General features: G+C 36.7%; 1 protein-coding gene and 1 non-coding gene across 5 annotated transcripts in view; one reads left to right on the forward strand and one right to left on the reverse strand.

The window, feature by feature from the left end:
• LOC126878145 (lachesin-like) overlaps window positions 1-23252 on the reverse strand; it is a 483910-nt gene that overhangs the window by 326897 nt on the left and 133761 nt on the right. The window lies entirely within an intron of this gene.
• LOC126878401 (U4 spliceosomal RNA) lies at window positions 11897-12039 on the forward strand. Its single transcript, XR_007695665.1, has one exon. It is a non-coding gene; the product is annotated as a U4 spliceosomal RNA (small nuclear RNA).

Below are 23252 nucleotides of genomic sequence, written 5' to 3' on the forward strand. Positions count from 1 at the left end.
TAGATTATGTAAAAGCAATATGAAAATTTTTACTAACCGCGAATGAAACATTGCGATATTTCTCTTTTTTTTCTTTTATTTTTGTTGCTTTTTTAAATACGCGATACAATGAGATGTAACGTTTCATTTCCTTTATTTGCGCTTGCTAACAACGCGTAAACGATCGCTGTTCTTTCGATACCCTTCATTAAGTGTATACATTACTATATTATTAAAAAATATTTAATATCCATTATTTTAAACATACAAATATTTTTCCTCCGGGTAAACGCTATTGTAACGAAATGTTGTATGTAGAACGATATTTATCGTGCAGTATACGTTTTCCATTGTTTGCTATCAATAACGTATTATAACCCGAATAACGTTTTTTTGAGCTGTAATCGCAAAAGAAAAAAAAAGGAGAACGAACAATAGAGGCAACTGCTTATATTCCAAAATTGAAATTAATCTTTTTATGCACAATTTAGCTCGATCAATAATAAAAGTAAAGTAGCGAGCAGCCGATTAAGAATGTCTCTTAAACCATCCCTCTGTCTCAGCAAACTTACTAAAAATCATCTATCGATATTACATCGAGGTACTGATCTGAATTCTAAACGATCGAAAAATCGATTATTTCATAATTATATCTCTTATTAATTAACATTCACTAGCATGTTAAATGAAAAATGAAATTTTTACTTATCAAAAAGACGAGATATTAATCTGTGTAGTAGCAAGTAACAAATAATTAACATTTATTTTTGGTATGCGCTCGTAAATATTAGTAAAACCATTTCAATGGTACCGTTGTCAGACAAAATCTATCGAAAGAAGAATTTCTAATTTGTGAACGCAAAAACAATGAAACCACTTCATCGTTATCGAAAAATACTTGGTCGTTCTCGTTCAAGTATTTTCAACGGGTACGGCCTGCTGGAAATAGCAGTTACCCAACATTTCAGTAAATTTGTACGATCGACATCGTGGCGAATTTTCTTATCGTGTAGCCGCGAGCAGCCTAGAAACTGGCGGTAATACAATGCAGATTACGGTGCACTTTCAGCCTAACACGGCGACCGTGCAAGAATCTTGGCGCGAATCCCATTGAAATTATTTTCCAGAGGAGTTAACGGGTCGCGACGTCGCTGGAATCTGATGCACCGTGCCGTGTACTCTACTCCTGATAATGAAACAATTTTCCATTGGCCGTAAAAACCGATGATGGTAGACTGCGCCCAGTTTTCGAAGCAGCTGCAAGCCATGCTCCTTCGAATGGTTCTTCGTTCGAGTTAATAGGCGAATTAAGTCGGCCAATGCCGGTTCAGGACTTTCTTACATGATCAGGCAAATTCATCGAGGAACGTGGTATTCGAACGGTGTTTGTTCCAATGGAAGAAAACGTAACAAAACACGTTGTCCATTCGAACGAAGCGAAGATAAAATAATCAGACAAAATTCTTGTCCAATCTTTTGAAGACTTAACGATAACGTTAGCAGTCGCTCGCAAAGGACACGAGACATCGTCAATTTATGACAATTGCCACTGAAACGCAGAAATAAACTGCGAAGTAAACTGCGGATTTTCCGTTAAAATTGCAGAAAGTGATAAATTCTATTAGAAATAAATGCTATGATAAATTGCACAGACGAGGCTAAAGTGAGATACGGTTAAAATGCTTGTAGAAAAACCTAAAACTCAGAAATAGCAAGGAAATCACGTTCGTCTTCTAAACCTGGCTTAAAACTAACGATTGTCAACGCCTTAAGACGTCTCTTCTTCCGCGTCCTGTCATCTGCGGAACCCAATTGGGAAACAGGCAAGGTATACCTCTAGTCGAGCCGCTTCATCCCCCATCGCTTCGTCATACCATGCCCACGGGGCTTCGTTCAATTTGCCACCATCCTCTCTCTTCCTTTCTCTCGTCTCTCCTCTATCCTCGATTCGATTCGATACGAATCTCTCTTTCTTTGTTTTTTCCTTATTGGCTACCCTTTCTCGCCTGCTCCGGGCGACCGTTCCCTTCTTCTCGCTTTTCCGCTTAACGAGTGCAAGTTAATGCTCCCAGCGGTTTCCGTGGAGATATCGAAATCACCGGCTAGAGAAGACTGGCTCCCTCTGGTGTCTCTTAAGAGTCCACTTCTCGATAACCACCCCGTGGAGGAAGTTGAGAGTGCGCCGCGTCCACTGCTTCGCCAAGGGGATTCATAAAATTCACGGGGCGGAGGTTGGACGGGAAGAAATCGCGTTCAGATAAGTTGCGGATAACGCGTGGAAAATGCCGATGGTGATAGTGGTGGCAGTAGCCGTGACTGATCAACCGGAAGTGCTCCGAGTAAGATTACTCCAGACAAGATCGCCGCGTCCTTTCGTTATCGAACTTTATTTCTGGGTCAACGTGCAATTTTTTAGCGGGACTGCAGCGGTGAGAATGCGCGTTGATGACGAGCAGCAGGAAACCGAGCAAATAATTATTCTAAATTGAGAACGACGATTGTAACGATGGAGAAACGATGCGGAAGATGCGCGTGCGAGTCAGGGCGCGTGACGTTGCCTGGATATTTGGCTACGCGCGGCAAGAATGTGTGTTGCCCGTGTGAAGATTGTTAAGAGATTTTAAGAGACGCGTCCAAATAAGATGGGAGATCCGCGTGAATCGTTGAAGAATTGAAAGAGTCATTCTTGAATCAAAGAGTTTCAAAGACCGCGTACGCCAGTAGCGAGTATAATACTTGGAAAATAGTACGAGCCACGTTGAAGTTATTTCTTTATCGTAGGTTAGCGACGATAACGCGATGGGACAGAAATGGGAAGAATTTTCAGAAAGTTACAAATTATTTGTCGTTCTATCTCTATTTTGTTAAATGTAGGTTTGTTTATTTCATTTTATATTCAACGAGTGAAAATCTACCCGCAGTCCAACATTCCTGCAGAATAACAACGCTGTTTATCCTCGTTGAGGATCAATCGAATAAGGCGAGTGAAAGGTGGTAAATAAATATGCATCTTCTAAAATTACATCTTTTAAAGGTCTTTTGAAACGCTAGAAGTAGCTGCTCGGTTGTTTCTCTAGCGATCAACAGACTTGACCGGCCAGCTTTAGCCGAGACATTATTTTAACGACGATGTTACGAACGTTGCTTAAATATTGGCGCAAGTGACTCTTAGGAATCAGTATGAGTCGGTTCGTTCGCTATGGTTGCCGTAAATTGCTAATTTGACGATACGCGAGCAACTTCGATATAGAAACTTCCAAATAATTTAGCGAGTTGGCTCGCTGTTGGTGGAGCGGCGTAGGTCAACGTGCCAACGATTTCTGAAAACAAAATAGACAATCTCCGCTTTACAGGTGATAGCTTCTATTCTGAAATGTCCAATCTATGGAAGATTGAACGATAAAATCATTTTAAAATCGTTCCTCCTTGTTTCTCTGCAGATGTCTTTTTATATCTAACTCGGTACATTTTCGTAACATTTTTCTTATCCGATGCAACTAATAGATTAAATCACTTGAAAGGAATTAATTGTAAATATTGCAAGTCAAAAGAAGCTGTTCGTATCTTTACAAATGAACTCGTGTAACTAACAGCCCTGCTGTTCTCCTAGGGTTTGTATGACCCAAAATTGATGTTATATATCTCTTTGCTATTAAAATATAGACAGTTTTTAATTAGCTTTAATATTTAATACGATTCTATGTTTTATTCCACGTTGTTTACAAATATTGAAAAGATGCAAATGCGAGGCGAAAGTTGGGACAACAGCGGGGGTAGGGACGTGAATATTTCACCGCCAAAAGTTCACAACATTCGAATATATAATTTAAATGGCAACCAATTCGTATTTAAACGATAATAACATAAGACACGAATTTCGAAGATATCATATCATAATTTCGTAATCGTGTCGTGTTTCTCGTCATTATGTTGTACCGAAAGTTTAAATATAAAACTTGGAATGTTCGATAGCCGAAGTATTTTTAAAAAAATATAATTCGTCCGAAAAGTTTCTTTCGTTTCATAAGATATTAATAGATGAACAACAATTTCTGTTTTATATTATTTTATTGATCCAGGTGTGATCCATTTCGTTCTATTTCTATTATTATATTCGTGTATAATTCAATAAACTAATATAAAACGCAAAAACAATATTATTTACTTATAAAACGAAAGAAACATTTCCTACAACCTAACAATAACTTTTACTACTTTTAGGCGTTTTTAAATAACTCTAACCTTATTAATATTAAACCACGTCACTCTACTACAGAACATTTCTTTTTTACAATCAAACGTGTTCTCTTTTCTTCTAGATGTGTCCCGTCTCCTAACGAAACTACCAACAGGAAAGAGTCACTTTGTCCACCGGGCAAACGAGACACGAAAGAGAAAAGAGATTCGGGATAAAAGCGAAAAATAGAATCCTTGAGAGAAGGTTTTCCCACTCGACTCTATTAAATTAATAGCATTAATCCTTTGCGCTGGAAATATCGACCGGGTCGACGCGTTTGTTCGCTCGGTTCTCTCTACCTGGCAACTCGACTCGTTCCGGCATTGTTTGCGCACACGCTCCAGCTCGCCTTATCTGTATGTTGATTGCGTAAATTAATTTCCCTGGTAAAACGGCCGAGCGAAATAAGGGGTTACGGAACGAGGTAATTTCTGGGCGACGGCCACCTTGCTGAAACACTGCATTTGCTCGGCGCGTCCCGTTGCCCTGGCGATCGAGCGTTTCGAGATTTTCCACGTCACGGTTTTGGACAGCTACGGATATTGAATTAAACTGGCCTTGCAACAGAGACAGAATATATTCCGCTACTTTGCCATGACAATGTCAAAAACGCGAAGGATCAAGGATTTCAGAGAAACTAATATTTTGTAGGAAATTGGAAATTTTAATTAAAACGTTAAGGGACGTTAGAAGAGAATCGTATTGCGTCGAGTAATTATTTCTCAGATAGAATCAAAGCACTAGAGTTGGAAATTAGACGCGTTTAATGACACGTTGCGATGTAATCTGTAGTTCTTAGTTTATGGTTAACGAATCTTTTCATTTTCAGAGAAATTCATTATCGATATTATCAAGAAATTTAAAGCTAAACATCGCGTAATTACATTATCGAACTGTTTACTTGCTTGATGCTTCCCTTAAAAATATCCTGTTTTTATGTTAGAAATTTTCCATCATTTAATAAGTAATTCCGTCAGTTATAATTATTCTGTCATTTTAGCCCGTCCTCTTTTTATTTCTTCCTGTTACATGCTTCAGAAAATGATTTCATTCGAAGAGCAAGACGTTAATCGAAATTTGTACCAAGGATCGCCACAGGAGATTTAAAAATGAAACTGACGTTGCTCGCAAAATAATTTCTAATTTCTTAGTTAAAAGACAAGCAGCTGTATCCATTTCGTCCGAATTTCTCGAAATTTGAAGACGTAGGACTCGGCCGTGGAGATTCTTTGATAGCGAAACGCGATACAGTACACGCGCAATTTCCAGAAAGCTTCCCTCTTTCGTCGCGTTCGTTTTAATTCCGTCGGAATTGGTGGAAAAATTACTAGCTGGAATTGGTAGAATTAACGCGAACGAGACGCGAGAACTTTCTAATTGTAATCTCGTATGCTCTCCAAGGACGAAACGAAAATGCGTTTGGCCAGGCTTACGTGTTCTAGAGAATGGCAAATTGAAGCTGGCACGGTTTTGCCCACCTTTGAGGAAAATATTGAAATATCCCGAGCCAACGTTGCGAAACTATTGCGTGCCAGATGTACACGATTGAAATATTGATGCCAATCTTCCTGAACCGCTTTTCCCTTGCGCCGTCACGAAGACAAGTCTTCGTTGCCCGGTGCACATCTCGCAACAATGCGAACTTTTTCCCTCGAAAAACTTTAAATTAATTCAAATATTGCTTACGTAGACGAGGAAAGATGTCGTACGATATTACAGCAAATGCAAATAATAAAATTGATTTTTCCCGGTTCTGTGCTTTATTGCTCGAACTTGGCACAATTGTACCTCAACAGGCGAAAATGAAATCTCCTGTCTTATCCGCGATAAGCACAAAATAAAGCAGTATGAAACGACTTGAACAGGGGACCATCGAAATGCTCGATCGTCGCAAATTCCCAGCCAAATATTACCATACCAATCCGCCTTCCGAAGACCAACTTTAATTTATCTGCCAACACTTCAGCTCTCTTCGTTCAATTCATCTCTCGCTTCTCGCCCTTCCAAACACTAATTCAAAACCAAAGTCTTCGCCGGTCGCAAACACGGGAACAGAGAAGTTGGTCATCGCGATGGCCAAAGTTTCCGCGAAAATCCACAAAGGTAGAGCGCCATATCGTACGTCTCGTTTGCTTAAGAAGTTGGCCGAGGACTCGGCTGCATATGCATGCCGATGCTTCAACGGCAGTCAGTGTCCTAATCCCGGATACCCGCGGGCATATAAATAGGAAATTTTGCGACGTCGAGACGCCGAAATGTTTCCTCGGGGCTGATGTTGTCGCGAACCCGTCTGAAAACGTAGTCACACGCATCTTCTTTCGTTTAACAATCTATTCTAGATTGATCTATCCTAGCCTCTATATAAGAGTCTTTGCACGTGTGTCAACCTGCTTCTCCAAACTGTGTCGAGAGAATATAAATAGCGAATTTAGCGTTTGAAAACGTTTTCGCGGGAAACACCGTTAGCATAATAGCCCGAAGCAAAAGACATAACGCGAACCACGCCGGGAGGCATGTTTTCAGAGCACGGACCTGTTTTTCGGCTGACTGAAATCTCGATCGAGAAAGACACATCGAGTGAGATGGTAGCGCGCCCTGTTTGATTTTTCTCGGATAAAGTAGATCGTTTGATGGCAGGATAGAATAGTAGACAGGAGATAGTCCTTTTGAAAAAGTTGACAGCACGAGGGATACGTGTATAAAGCGTCTCGTTTAAATTGATCTCCGAGAACATCTCAGAAATTGTTGATGGCATCGATGAATGTGATGGATAAGAGTTGAATGGTTTAGATAACTTGGTACGTAGTTAGTTCTTCTATGATAGTTCAACGAGAATTCATAATAATTTTCAGATTTTTACTCACATAACAGGGTCTCCGGTTAGTGAACCGTGCAGATGTTCAGTATCGAAAACTTACCTGAAAACAGAGAAGAAAATAGATATTAGTATACACGGATGAAGTAGAAAATGGAACTATTCCAAAGCAGATATTACATGAAAAATTTTAGTAACGTGGATCCTTCGAAATTATCGATTCGATAGAGAACAAGTTTTCGTGAGCCACTGTATATCTCGTTACTTAGAATATATTTATTGAAAACGTACGAAACAAATGCAATGAGAAAAAGAGCCATGTCGTACAATTACGACAGTTTAAGGTACCCATATTACGAACGAACCTTTCCTCCTTAACCTCGATATCCAGAACGTACGTATCATTTTGCCAGTACAATCAGAAAATTTCACAAATGTCAATCTGCACGAAAAGAAGAGAGAAGGTAGACGCTGCAAGTTCGCGACAAATACAATTTCTAATTGAATCCGCTAATCGAAAGATCCTTCTTTTGCTCTCTGCCATCGAGCGGCCGCAGTTTGCCCCAGTTCTTTGATTTAGTCCATCGCCTGTGCGATTTCTCTTCGCTCTTTACCCCGAAAACGTATTCAATTCGTCGCTATCTCGCCATTTATTGCTCGCCAGCTTATTGTCAACAAAATATCCGTCGACCTTATTACAGAGTGAAAATACTCGGCGGGTTTCAATGTCGTGGTGACTTGGCGAACACGAGGGCGCGCGCAGCGATACCATTTCCGGCAAAGAATTAAACGAAAGAAAGTTTTCTCTATCTTTCCCTCCTTGGTTCGTATCGATGCGGGAGTAATTAGAGTGTGGAGCTCGTTATTTCTTGCTTTCACGAACGAGCTCCGCTCCATTGCTACGTAATAATTTCTTGTTCGCATGCCGAAAGTACTTTGACAACGGCTTTTGTTGCCGATTCATGGCGGCCACAATGAGCAACCTCCGCGAAAGAAATGACATTTCTGCCCGGTGGAATTGTGCGATAAAGGGGCTGAGGGAACCATTGTTCCGACGTGTATACGACGATTCGAAAGAATTTCACCGAGGTCGCCGTGGTTGCCTCGCCACACGACTTATTCCGATAGGGAATTAACATCGTTGCGATTGTTTCGATCGACAGAATGGGCCGAGATACTTTTTGTCGATAAGGTAGTTGCAGATAGTTTTGTTTTATTCGTATCCTAAAGCAAGCAGATTTTATTAGAGAGAATAATTTAGAAATTAATCGTTAGATCGCGAATGTTTTTATATTTGGAAATTTCTATTGGTGCAATAATTTTAAACTAATTTTTAATATAATATATTTTTCAAAAATAATTTTAAAATAACTTTACAAGAAATAATTTGTCTATATTCTTCAAAATTTTAAGAAATATAGCTTGTCCTGATATTAAAATATTGCTTGTCTTAACAGTTGTAGCTGTGCTTTTCACAAAATTCCTTCGAGCACCTTTTTTAATCCAACAGGAATTTACATTTTTGACGATTTTATATTAAAATATTTACGTGTTAGTCATAAAGCTACTTTAAACTCAAAAAGACAGAAATGTACTTGAAAAGTAATTTTTCTGTGATCTTCATTTATGAGAAACGTAATAAATAAATAATATGCAAAAATGTGTAAATTATTCAAAGTACAATCTTCGTGCTAATATTCACTGAGTGAAATAAATTTCTATATAGTTTCCATTTCCTCACGCTCGTAAATACAATGAATTTGCATAACGTTCGTGCTCTACCAAATATCTGTGCATCAACAAGTTATAAATCGTTGGTTATAGATTTCCGTTGCACAAATAGAATTGTTTCAACAATTTTACAAGTTTACATTAAATACAACGATCGCTTCTCTCGCAATTTGCGAAATTTATTCCTAAGGTATGTTATCGGAAAAAGAATTTATTAACATCGATAACTGGTAATTTGTAAAATTTTACTAATAATATTGATCCAATTGCTCAAGATATGCAACTGACCCAGTTATAACAGTGTTGCCGGTTATTTCACTGAAACATTTCTCTAACCATTATCGAAACGCAGACATTTTTTGAAAAAGGAGAAATACATACATTTTATTTCCAATAATTAAAAAGGAGTTCGTATTTCGACTATGAAATATAAAATCGTATATGACTTGTAAACTCGACGAATTTATCGTCCATCTAACAATATTGGACATTTTATTGCACACAATTTTAAGAGACTGACCTTTTTAAATTAATCGCGTTCCTAACAATAAGATGAATATATTACCGATAAATGGAACGAAATAATTGTAAGTATTACGCTATATCATGGTTTACACTTAAATCGTATAACTTATTCCTTTCAACCGTGAGTTATTATTACAAGATCGATTACGAATGTTACGGCATCAGGATGTTAACACGCGTCATAAATTATTGCGAATTCCGGTCGGATTACCTTAAACTATACGATAACCGGCAACGAAAAGAAGGATATACGCGGCTGGGGAAAAATGGAGTACTAAAACAGAATAATGGTGCATCCGTGAAATATTGCAAAAGCGGTTTAATGTATCATCTTCGCCGTATCAGCGCCGTTTTAACGCTGCCGGCTCAACGCTGGCAATAATAAATTTTATTCCCATTATTCCATGGTTTACCGTGTCAAAATCTTAAAATTTTGATTTTATTCATCGCGTTTTGCCACTCTAGTTTTAGAATTTTACACAGCCGAGTACGTGTTACCATGCCAGACAGCTTTTACCTACAGTTTTCATGAAAATTTCGTGACGGACAATCGTTCGAGTGAAACGAGTTGATTAAAAAAAAAAAAAAAAAAAAAAAGAAGAAAGAAAAACGATTTTTAATTCTAGATAACCTACTCGCTAAAAGTTTGAATGAATTATTTTATACGGTTGGTTGGTGCCGCCAAATACGCGATCTTTTTTTTCTGTCACGCGTGAATAATTTTGACGTATAGAATATTATGAAACGACGCTATGAGCTGGACACGTTATATTAAATAAAATTACGCGAATATGGGAAATGTACGATGAAATATCGGTAGACGTATCAGCACGTACAAATATAACGCTGTACTAACTATTGGCAGACTTGTCAATGTCCAACAAATTTATATGCAACGTGCTAGCACTGTAACATAAACGAACTCGTAAATAACGAACGTTATTATGTAGGTGCCTTCTTGAAATTCACGCAGTTCTGCTATTGGCAAATTAATTTATTCCAATCATTTGTCATGTGCCTCGTAATTAATTCAGATTGCCATCAAACGTGTAAAAACGAAAATAGCTTCAATTTTTAAAAACCGATGTAGCTATTACTTTTTATATCTCTTCGTATCTATCACGACAAATATCCCATATTGAAAGTTCTTTCTCAGAAAATAAACAAAATTGTAAAAATCTCGTATTCATATGTTCAGATTACTATCATAAAGGGAACTGAATATTAAATAGGTAGCAACGAGCGTATCAAGCTTCGTGAAAATAATACAATGAAATATAAATTATTAGGTTAATGTATATGCCGTTGTTTAAAATAAAATTTTCTCCGTTTCTTCGAAACATAATATGTTTAATCAAAGTACTTTGTGCACGATTTAACGACTAATTACTTCATTATTTCAGGTTCGTAAGAATTATTAACCGTAGAATTGGAAATTTCTCCAAATAGAACTCCTACAGTTTCCTCATTTTATTTTAAAGTAATTTATACAATTAATAAATGTATATTAAAAAATTGTCTAGACGGAATAAAGAAAGTCTTTAATCTTCTTGAAATGCTAAATTTATACCTGCAGAACATTCATGCCACTTATCTAAATTTAAGCGCATACAAGAAAATTACATGAATATTCTGATTATTCGCGAAGCTCAATAACGAAAAAATGATGAGAAAATTCCTTCTCTTTTATGATCGATGATTAAACAATTCAAAAGTTATATCGTATAGTTCCGTAAAGTTGAGAAAGCCTACTATTAATAGTATTAATTCTACTATAAAAAATGCGAGGCAACGATAATGTTACAAATGCAATTTAAAAAACTTTATTTACGAGTTCATCACCGTTACGCCATTTTCCGCAAAAAGAAAAAAAAGGAAAAAAAAAGAAAAGGACGAACTTACGAAAATAATCAAGTTAATAAAGTTAATGAAGGTAAAAATAATAGATAAGAAATAAATCGAATACCGATAATGTATCTGGATAATGAAATTGAGAAATTATCAGAAAATTAAGTTGATCAGCTTTTAAAGACCCCAACTGATAGAAATGGAACAAAATTTAAAAGGCAAATTTAATCTCACAGGATAAATATTTTGCACGCGCTGATGTTTGCACACGCCTAATAAAAATGATTAAGAAAGATGGCAAATGAGCGATGCAACAGAATGATTTATTCGTGATCAAGGAAAAAACAGGAAATCTGGTTATCGATAGACCAATAGTTTCTCGTGCCAATGGTCGACAGTTGGCCGCAGATATTCTTTGACTGAAAATAAGGGCATCTCGAAATCACGCATATTGATGTTCGTAAGTACAATGTATCTCGCGCTCTCATCCCTTGCGATATGAATAATGTATAAGCGTGACTCTTCTACTGTCAAAGTGGCGGGAACGAACTTGGAATAGTCCTGCACGCTGTCAGGATTTCGTTTCAGATGTTTCAGACGCATGACCGATCTTATGCATCGCGTTACAACGTCTACAATACAGCGATAACTAAACGCAACTATTTTGTAGAAAAGCTTGTTATATATAAAAATAAAAACATCGCTTCGAAAAGAACGATAGTTTTATGTTAAAAATGACTGCACCGATCGATATGGGGAAGAGCTTGGCGCGGTGGCGATATCGTAACCAATGGGGTTCTATCGATGTGCGATTATTGCTAGTTTAAAACAATATGGAAAAGAGTTGAGCGAGAGAATGGTAGTTTCGAAATCTTTTTTCCAGGACCTTTCTCGTAATTGAAAGCAATATCAGTGATCGAACGCAGTTTCAATGAATTCTGGATCTTTTTAATTCGACCCTCTGTTTTTCTTTTTCTTTTTTTTTTTTTTTTTTTTGGTTGCTTTTTCTATTTTTGCTGAGCTTCAACGAGAGTTGTATGGTTTTTGTTCTGGACCAGTTTTATCCTTTGTTTCTTGAAAAATGATGGTATGCCCGAGGTTCACAGTCTTTTTCTATGAAAACGCCATTTACAATGTAAATCGGATAAGAATGAGAAAAGGAGATATTGTATATAGGAGCGAGACGGCTGCGAGATGATCTAAGCGACAATTGCGGTAGTTGTATTATTAAAATACAAAGGTGATTTTCCGAGGAGGGTGTACAGCCAGATTTGTAGAGTTCAAGAGCGATTAAAGGATTAAAGCACACTATAGAACAGGATTTCCATTGTGTATGTTAATGTTTACCTCATGGATGAGAAATATTCAAAATAAAGATGATGAAATATTACAGATGCTGTGTGTGCTCTCTTTTTCGAGTGTACTCAAGTACTTTTCACTGAATTAAAACGATTATTTCTTACGCGCTAACATTTTTATCGCGTCGTATGCATATTAAGGATTGGAGTTCTTTCTTTGCTAATTACTATGGATGTTAGGACAGCTGGTAAGCAGCTTAAAATTTGAAACAGGTCAATGAATAAATTCTCGCATATTCTTAAAGCTTTTCCTAATCTTCTCAACCTTAATGTTTTACTCGCGTTACGTAATTTATTACACAGGTTTTTTAAACACGCGTTATGCATGTTTGTTCTATCTACGTCGCATGTATTTATCTCACAATTGCGAATAATACAAACAACGTATGATTATAACACATATAATATTTCTTCCATATTTCTTGAATATTTTTATATCACTGGATTTATTAAAATTTTACTTGCTGCATGACTCGACGCAGATATCTGTTATTCCCTGTATCGAACCAATTTTTCAACTATGTTTAATATTTCTATATCATGAATTGATGAATTTATTAAAATTTTGCATTTCTCGTGTTTCAACGTAGATATTTAATATATTCTTGTACATTAATTTATATCACTATATATTGTATTGAAATGTATATTACAAATATATTGCATTGTCTGCTGAATGTTTCCCACTACACGTAATATAATATTTTTATATGAATGCGTCAATAAAAATTTTGTATCTTCGATGTTTCACATATGTAATATATACTTTTATTCTCAAATCAGAATTTCTTCCATATATATATTATCGTATATTTAAATTTCATATTGCAATTTACATATTTACATGTAAGAAGAAATTCGTAGACCCTTTTTTCCCTTCTACCCTCTTTCCACCCTTCTCTTTTTTGTATACTACGAAAATCACGTAAAATCGTGTTTTTGCGAGTTCAAAGGCAAAGAGTCTCGATATTGGAAAGCATAAATTGACGAGGATATAATAGAGGAAACAGAGGCGATCATGAAGAGGCAAAGTATACATATGTATACTGGTGGATGCTTTGAACCGACTGCTCGTTTTACACGAATGGTAAATAACGGAAACGTATACTTTTTCCAGCGTCGAGTAAATTGCAAACTGGAGAAGCTGGCTAAGATACAGGAGGCGTGTCCGACGAGAATCTCCACATGGCAATTTTCCTTTTTTTCTCCACGTATCCCATGCTCGCGTTTAATAATACGACTGGTATTTCTTGCCCGTTTCCCTCTGCGGACTATCTCCAAGATTGCTCGCCAGCCAGTCAGATTTTGGAAAATTATTGGAGGAACGATAAAGTCGCGCGAACTCGTAGTTCGAATTTGTGCAGACTATTTGAGAAGGTATATTATTCCGTAAGTAATATCGTGTTTATACAGTGGCTCACGGAAGTATATGGATACTAGAAATCTTTCGGCTTTTGTGAATATATCGCGTCCGTAATACGAAACATTTCGAAATTTCATTAACATTACAATGAAAATGTATATAACAATTGCAAGATATTCGATGCAAATGTCTGCATATTTTGCTGAGGATACAAATGTATTTGAACATTGAATTATTCAGTTTATTAATAAGCTTCCATATTAATGGAACCCATCTTTAATAATACTAATTATACGTTTAAGGCAAATATTCAATGCTAATTTACTGCATGTCTCCAGTAAATATCTTGTAATCGTGATATATATTTCAAATGTTACCAATATAATCGCGATAGCCTTATCTTATTAGAATGTTAATGCTTCAAGCTGTTTTTACGACGCGCGTAATGTATCCGATACAATAACAATTTTATATGATAATTGTTGAAATACTTTCGCGAATGATTGTACCTTTCGATCACGCTATTGTATAAATTGTATTTTACGCTGTGTTATAGTAATTAGACGTTTGAACGAATAATTTGACATAATACACATAATAGAAGAACAGTGTTAATTACGGCACAAATTTAATGTAAAATGTACAAATTATTACACAAATTCTACACTTACGAATTTCAGTTCAAATACAGTTTCCATACGCTAACACCATTTACGACTCGTGAATATGTAACATCAAAAGCAAATTCTTTATTAGGTGGACAAAGACTGTTATTTGATTCTATATCACAGAGAATGTATTAATTAAACATTGCGAATGAGTGTTTTATTTCTACAGTAAAATACTCGGATATAATTTTCTGACCTATTTTTGAAGCTCTGTGAAGACTAATATTTTTATACATGTTTCCATACATGGAAGCTTTTTGTATCTGCATGTATTGGCTTGGCAACTAAGAGTTTGTCATTAGGTGGTATTGACAAAATCCGCAATCACTCAATTGCCAACCCAATACTTGTAAAATATCATATGATTAATCCGTAACAAACATAGTCTTCGAAATCGATACTAATAGCAATTTCGTGGGATTATGGATATCTCTTCGCTTCGATAGCAATTGATGTAGATTCACCCAGATCAAAAATGAAGATTCTCATTCTCTGGAGAACAGAGGAGGTCGTAAAAATTCTATTTACATATTTATTGAGCAGACGCTGTCCCACGTTATGAATCTGAAATTCCTCATACGTTAATAAGGAATAGCACGAAGGAAAGTGAATACTGCAATTAAACTGCACAATTTGATTCTATGCAGAAACTTGGCGTACACTTGGCGTGAAAGTGGTTCGAAATTAGTCTACAATCGCAAGTACTAATAATTGCGGAAGTCGATATCAATTATAACGGAGAAAGGTAAAAAAAGTAATATTTTTCCACCGGTAGGATTTAGAAATATATCTCTTGTACATCGAAGCATGATAAAAATTTACAATAGCTTTTAAACTTCGTTTTTGGATAATAATTGCAAACTAAATTAAATTCTATCTGATGTAACCATATAACGCATTTTTTCTATTTATATGTACGCTACTGTACATAAGATTTGAAAAGTACGAGATTAGTTACATATATCGTAGAAGTAAAAAGATATAAAATTCGGAGTGCAAAGGGTTAACAGTCTGATTACTTTAGCGATATCAGCTGTCTATTAACGAGTTATAAATTTAGTCAGGTCTATTCAACTAATTATTACCTATACTGATACTATGACATATAAAATGTATTCTATACATTAGAAGAAGTATCCTCGCCCAAAATCTACAAACACGAAGAATTGTAAAAGGTATGCAAACCCTGTATTCTCTGAGATGCTGTAGAATTACTATACTTCATCAAAAATTCAAATATGGCAACCCATTACAGTATATCGACTAAATTCATCAAAAGTGTAAAGATGAAATGGTTTTAAATTTATTATGTGCTTCTTGCACGCCATTAGGCTTCTGGATTTTTGACAATCTTTGTGCTCCACTTTTGTTACAATATTTATATTTATATAGATGCACAACCAATTTCAATATAAATCGCCATCTTCGCCATACCACTTTCGATGCACCGTACTCACAGTAAACGGTAATACTCAACTCAACTACGAAGCAAATACCACGAATATTCCCGTAATAATCGTTGCTTCGATCATGGGAGTACCTCATCCCGATGACTTATATACACAACAAACACGCATTAGCAAACACGATGGTTTCCCCCGAGACCACGTCAATTCCAGGAAATCCGGCAGCGCCACTTACAAAGGGACAAAACCTCATAAACGCTAGAATCGCGAACGCGGCCAACGTAACGTAGGCGGTAAACCCTCATTCTCCCATGGGTGCTTTCACCACCGACGATTCCAACGACGCACTCAATTTCTGGAGATCGCGGTTTCCTTCAGAAGAGTTGGCGAATCTTCTTCGCACGGAAACAAAAACCTCCCAAAAGGTATACCAGAGGAGGGGGAAAAGTTTTTCTTCAACAATGACCCTTCGTCAAGGGTCAAACACGACATTTCATTTGCTGTTCTTTTCAATCGATTTATACGATCAAATTCTGTCCCTTAAAATTACAAAAATTTGGCCGGTTAAAATCTTGAATGATCGAACGTATCTTGTATGCTTTGTTCGATGGTTGCAACCTGAATGCTAAAAGATGTTTGATTTTAATTGAAATACCCAAGCTTTCCTTGGTACGCTCGGAATGCATATTGATTGATCGTTGTCGATAATTTAATCTTCGAATCTACAGCACCCTGATTGTCGGATTTTCGACAAAGTTGCAGGATTTCCACCAAATCAGAAACTTCGATAATTCATATTTCTTTTTTATTTATTGCTTATCGGCGCTCTAATTGCCTCGTGAGGTACTAGCGACTGCGATTACAAGTATTCTATAAATATATGTATGTTAAATAATATTTACATACTAAGTTTGGTATAGTTGTTGTTAGTGATGTTGTTAGTATTTAGTTATTTAGCAAGTTGGTACGGTTTGCACGCTTCTATAGACAGTGCAAAAGGTCTGTTTTCTTTTAGGAAACTTAGACTTCTCTTACATTGTGTTCTATTACTTAGAAACGATTGTATATTATCGAGTATCTCTAAGTTGCGTCTTGTGTCTTCGAATTTGGTGTCGTAGCAAAGCAAATGTTCGGTGGTGTTCTTTGGTGTTGCAATATTCACAAGATACCGTGTTCTGTTTTCCGATAAGGCGAGAATGCGTGATGAAGTGACCTTTCTGGAGTTTGCATGTTTCAAGATAACTCTTACCGTTATATGTGTTTTTTAAGTTACCCATGAAAATATCAAATTCATAATATATTCTCGGTTATCGAGTTGCGAAAGATACTAAAATCCTAAAGAGTATACCGTATGCTACGTCGCTCAATATTTCGAGACTCCAATTTCAAAATAGCTTCTTATTGCGATCGTCAAGACATCTTTTGTGCGTTCTGGACGTAACAAGGGGAAAGAGACGGAATGATGGTTTACGAGTGTTCACAGAGTATGGCAAAAATGGCTGGCATCGGTGGCCAGGGAATCTAAATAAGAGGCAACGTCCTGCAGCTATGCCACAAAGGAACAAGGGAAAAGAGCTTTCCAACCTCTTTAATCTTTCTGGCTGGTTAATTACGGGACCGGCATGTTTCCCGGCGCGCTCGTATTTTTCGACCGGCCTTTTGCTCCAAGGAACAGAAACACGCCGCAAACCGGTGCTAAATACGTCTGGGACCGGCTTCATGGATTTAATGAAATTGGCAGAGATAGAAACCGTCTAGGGAACGTTTAATGAAACCCATTGCTTCTTTCTTCTTCGTTGCTTTCTTCCTGATCGATTTCGGTGATCGATGAATTACGCGATCGTTGATGAACGTCTAATGGAGCGAGTAGCACAGACTGGCAAGAAGATAGCTATTTAAATTACGTTTATCGGAAGACGAGGAAATCTATAGGTTTCATATTTAAAAGTTCAGAAGTTTATTACTACGAATATTAGTCGATTGTTAATTTATAATACGTTTATGACAAGTGCTTTGACAATCGATCCTAAGTTGACTTTTGTTGGTTTGCTGGAATAACGAGAAAGTAGAGCTGCCTCTTTATTGTAGTAGCCCTACAAATTCTTTTTGGTAAAAGACTCAGAGTTGCAGAGATTTTACGTTCTTAGTTTATATTGTTAAATGGTTAATGCAAGGATAGTAATAGCGTGAAAATACCATTGATAATGGTTTAATTATGAATTCAATTTGCTATTTTCATTTTCGGATCAGTCGCGTATTCTACGATATACACGAATTTTTATTTCATCTTTCATTGCTACAGAGTTTGTTAAAACATTAAAATTCTTTCTATTTGTTGAAACGAGAGCGAAATTCAAATACAAAATTGAAGAACCGCAACGGGATTAAAAGAGGATTCCTCGAGTTTGTTTGTTTCGAGCCACTGGTAAAACCATTGGTAAAACAGTAAACCTTCTTTTAATGTATCTTTCACGACAATTAATTGATAATTGTAACAATATCTGAACGCTAATTTGAAAGTTTTTATTACCACGAGATTCACGAAAAATTATCGATTATAAAAAGTTCACAATTTTGATTCAGCTTTTACTTTTAGCTTTAATTAATTCACAGTTAGCCAATTTATAGAGAAGCTTCTTTTTCAAAAAAAAATTCTGTAATCCTCTGTTTTTAATTTGTTTCTTTTAGCACGATCAAAATCTGAATGAAATATGATAAAACTTTGAAAACATATTTAAATTCCAATGAATTTTGTAATAACGTATAAAAAATGAATGTATAATTTCCAACTACAAAATGTTTCACATGAATGGAATTTATCGTCAAAAAAGAAAAAAAAATACAAAAAGAGAAGCCCTTTCGCTATAATTAATATTACGTACTTTTATAGAATATGCTTACAGAGTACACAGTTATTTAAAGAGAACGAACTGTTCCAGGTAGTCTGAACTTTGTCATCTGTTTCTCATTACAAATTTCGCTGGAACTACTAATAACGCCGATCCCCGTAGCAGGAAGTCTTTTTTGGGATTTTTATTATTTCGAAATATTTTAATACATCCAAATATAAACGTTTATCGTTCAATGATCTAACCATAGATTTTGTTTCCTATTTTAAAACATCCGATGCTGAACAAGATTTCTAGAAAACTAGCAATTTCATCCAAAAAATTATTACCCTATCGTACAACTTCTATTTTTAACCAAATAAATATGTAAAGAAGGCCGTCGATATTAACCAGCAGTTTCTGCCAAAGCATTAAACGCGAATCGATTCGGTACCTTCATCAATCATGAATCGACTAAAATATATCAAACATGGAATAAACGAGGAATTACGTAAATTGACATACATATCTACATGCAGAGTACGAGATATCGAATACACCAGAGAAACTTATTAAAGATGGCTGTTAATGAGGCAACGTGTACTGAAAAGACCAATAGATCTTCGCTACACGCGCGTAATTGCTCACTCGTGTCATCACAGACATTAGAAGAAAAACGCGTCGCACGTTGCACATGTGTGTGGATACGATTTTAACTCGAAACGAACCACACGCTATCATTAAGTGTTCTACATCCTGCCCTGCGCTTATGGGAACGTGATTTTATCCCAAAACGAACCGCGTACCTTCGACAAACATGCTAACGTTACGCGTTACACGTGTGAGAACACGGTTCTGGTTCGAAACTGCCCACGCAACTTCAGCAGGTGTTCCACGTCACACTTTGGATAAACGAGAACGTGATGTCAATGAAAACAAGCTATACATCTGGAACAACGACTTTTCCTCATTTATTACGTCAGTTCTACGCTTCTTGTCTTGTCTTATCACAGAACACGATTATTGTTTTCAAGCTACATATACATACGCATTATCGTATTGGAGATTTCTAGGACTTCATACGAAGAATTATTTCTGGCAGATAGTCTAATTTTAGACAAATCCATAGCACCTTCGTTTCGCTTTAATAACTTTGAATATTTATCATAACAAATGTAGGAGCGATAGGTGACAAGCTGCTTGTCGCAAATTGCAACAGATACTCGAAATAATTAATACAATTCATGTGATAGTTGTACATTTGAAATTTATACCTCATAACGTAACGAAGGCATCAAACGGCCGGAAAGGAATTCTTGAGATATACATTTAACTATCTGTAATAATTGAGTCAGTTAAATTCTCAAAGGTGCAAGAAATTTATTAGACTGCATTTAACTACGATACTTTATCAAGCACTTGAAGAGTTAACCTTTGGTTATAACCTTTTGAACTAAAATTTCTTTTTATCTAATGTATTCAGGAGTTCGGACTTATTTACGGACACGCAAGCATAAAAATAGCAGAGCTAAACGAGTCAACGATTCTGATCAACGTGAAAGAATAAAAAGAAGAAAGAGAAAGAAAAGAAATGGAAAAAAGAGAAAGGAATTCATTGAGTATTCTATCTTCTATATCGCATCAACAAAAAACTCGACTTAAAATCCAGCAGAAAAATAAATCCTGGAATTCGGGACGATCTAACCATTCTCTCCATCGAACGTTTACCGCAAAACAGCAACGAACCACGGTAGCGTAATCGGAATTCAACGGAGAGTATTTAACAGTCCGAGAAATAAGCGACATCGGGCAAACCGAAAAGGAACGAGGAGGCGGAAAAAAAAAGAGAAGAAAAAGAAGCTGGTGGTTCACGAAAGCGACCGAAATAAAGAGCCAGACACTTTTTTCCGTCGGTGAAAATATTCCAGCGACGTGTCTTAACTCGTGAAACTCGCGAATACAGGATTAATTGCGGCTTTCGTTATCGCCGTTCTACTGACAAAGCCAGACGCGCGCGCACGCATACATCACGTTTACACCATACAGACTCACACGCGTACAAACGCACACAAACGCACAAAGAGCAGGTATATATTTTGCGGTGGTAAAATAAGCCAGTGTTTCGAGTCAAAGGCTGCGGTTTGCGGTTCTATGCAAAGGAAACGAACGCCCGGTTAAATACAACCACGACTGAAACTCGCGAAAATTTCGCTAATTTTGTTTCGCCATTTTTGAATGGCTGCTTCGTTTCCGCTCGTTATTTGCGTGTTCTCGGATTTTTCCGGCTCGTTCCCTGCCGTGCCGTGCTCTTGCATTTAAACCGAATTCCCAGTTCCGAAAAATATTTGCCTCGTTTCAACGCATTTACACGCGTTTAATAATCTTCACACCATCGAGAGGAATAATAATGGAAGGAGGATATTTGCTGGCCTCGTTGAAATTCTCACGATATTTCATCACGTTGTTTGTAAGTGATATGCCTATGCACGGAGCGATTCGATAAGAAATATCGTCTAAGGTAATTAAACTTTTTAAACGAATTATGTTGCATTTCAAGGGACTCACCGGACGGATGCAATTTTATTTCCTAATATCTTGTATCTTCTGAGATGCGAAGGAAACTGTGGGTCTGTTGAATAGAAACAAGGAGAGACGCGAAACAATATTTTTCTGTTTACATTGTCTTTGTTTACCGTACGTTCGATAAAACCAATAGGCAACGAGATATTTTGGATGGTACTTCTTATCGACTGATCCCGTACGATAATTATCGCAGGTATTGAAAAATGGAGATACAAATTGATTGGTAAATTCAATGTGAGTGGTGAAATTGGTATATGCTGATATGTATCTGCGGTTGAAATTAGTTTCCTTGTTTTGGAATATGAAATGCATTTCAATTCTTCGAGCTACGATATATACGTAGAAATATTATTATTATATTAGGAACTGAACGAATGCTTTTATGATGTAACAACTTGTCCATTTTCATTTGGAATTAACAAACAGAATTGTCTGCAAAATTGTGTCACCATTTGACGGAATATTTTGGACGCTTGCAAGGTTAACATCTAGATGGAGATTGTAACGATGTAGTTGCAGCAGATTTATGAAATTTTTATTCCTCTACGATATTTTTCCAAGTACATTTAATTACATCTATTTCACCTGTATTAAGTTACTTGAGAAGTTTATAATAGCAGCGACACATATTACAATTTATGACAATTTCTGGATATTTAAACTCGAAATCGAACACTTTCAGCTTCCACTCGAATTTAAATTCCAATTGAAATTTTCCAACAAGATTTCAAGATCTCAAATGTGAATTCAAATTCATATCCTCAAATTTACATTCATATTTTCAAATTTAATATCAATCTGCTCGAACGAAAACGGATTTTAAACGGATATTATCGTCATCGAAACTCTTTTTACCAGTTATTTTATAGAGATTGAAGCATCGTTGTACAAAATTCGTATCCCGAAACTCTACATTGTACGAATTTTCGCAATTCAAACTTAGCAGATCGCATTTCCAGAAGAACAGTGAGCTTTGCTCGGTTACGAGTGATAAAATATCGTTCGATATTAAACCGGATGAATCTGTCATATCTCCGTACTCGTGAGAAAGCAAACGCTCGTTGGAATGGAAGGATCGAGTAACGAGAAGCGATTCTTCGCCGGTGAAGCACGCTCATCGACCAGAAGGAAAAATCAAGGAAGACGATCAACTTGGTTCTGGGAACAGCTCGCTTTGAGTTTTAACGAGCGCCTGAGCTGCGAACGATTCCACGACAGCCAGAGGATTCCTGAGGGATCAAACTCGTCGGCGATTTTCTTCGTACGGCCGCTGTCAGCCTCGGAAAAATTTAATTCCCAGAAAATCACCCATTTTTTGCATCGCGATCAAGAAACCACGGATGTGTGCCACGTTCGAGTACGCGTTCCAGCGTGGTGGATTGAAAGGAGCAACATGAAGGAGCGAGCGCATGTGCACGCCTCTTCGTGAAACCTTCGAAAACTCTCGACTCTTTTTCAAGCATTTACGTAGAGGAAGAAACGAGGAACGCTGAGGTACTTCCTTTTCTTTCTGCTGCTTCGATGGCTCGAGAAGCGGTGCTACTTGTCGAGATCGAAGGTGTAATTTCTGAATACAGCTACCAGTTTCGATGCTTCCTTGACGTAGATTTCTGTGCCACGTAATTCCACGTTGAAGCTTGTGTACCGATGAAATAACATTTTTAGGTCTGTTACTTTGGTTTTCCATGTTCGATAAATAGGAAATACGAAATTTGCAAAGGTGTGTTAGGTTTAGTTTTAGTAGCTTATATTTTTATGTTCCGACATTTCATGCAGAGAAATTCTTATATAAAAAGATGAAAGAAAAAAGTATGCCTGGCGGCTTCGAGAACTTCTCCGAGGAAAATAAAATCCTTATATAACTTTCTTAAATAAAAACATAGAGATTGACCTAAATAACTGATCAAAGTA

Source organism: Bombus huntii, chromosome 2 (genome assembly GCF_024542735.1).
Source record: "Bombus huntii isolate Logan2020A chromosome 2, iyBomHunt1.1, whole genome shotgun sequence".
NCBI lineage: Eukaryota > Metazoa > Arthropoda > Insecta > Hymenoptera > Apidae > Bombus > Bombus huntii.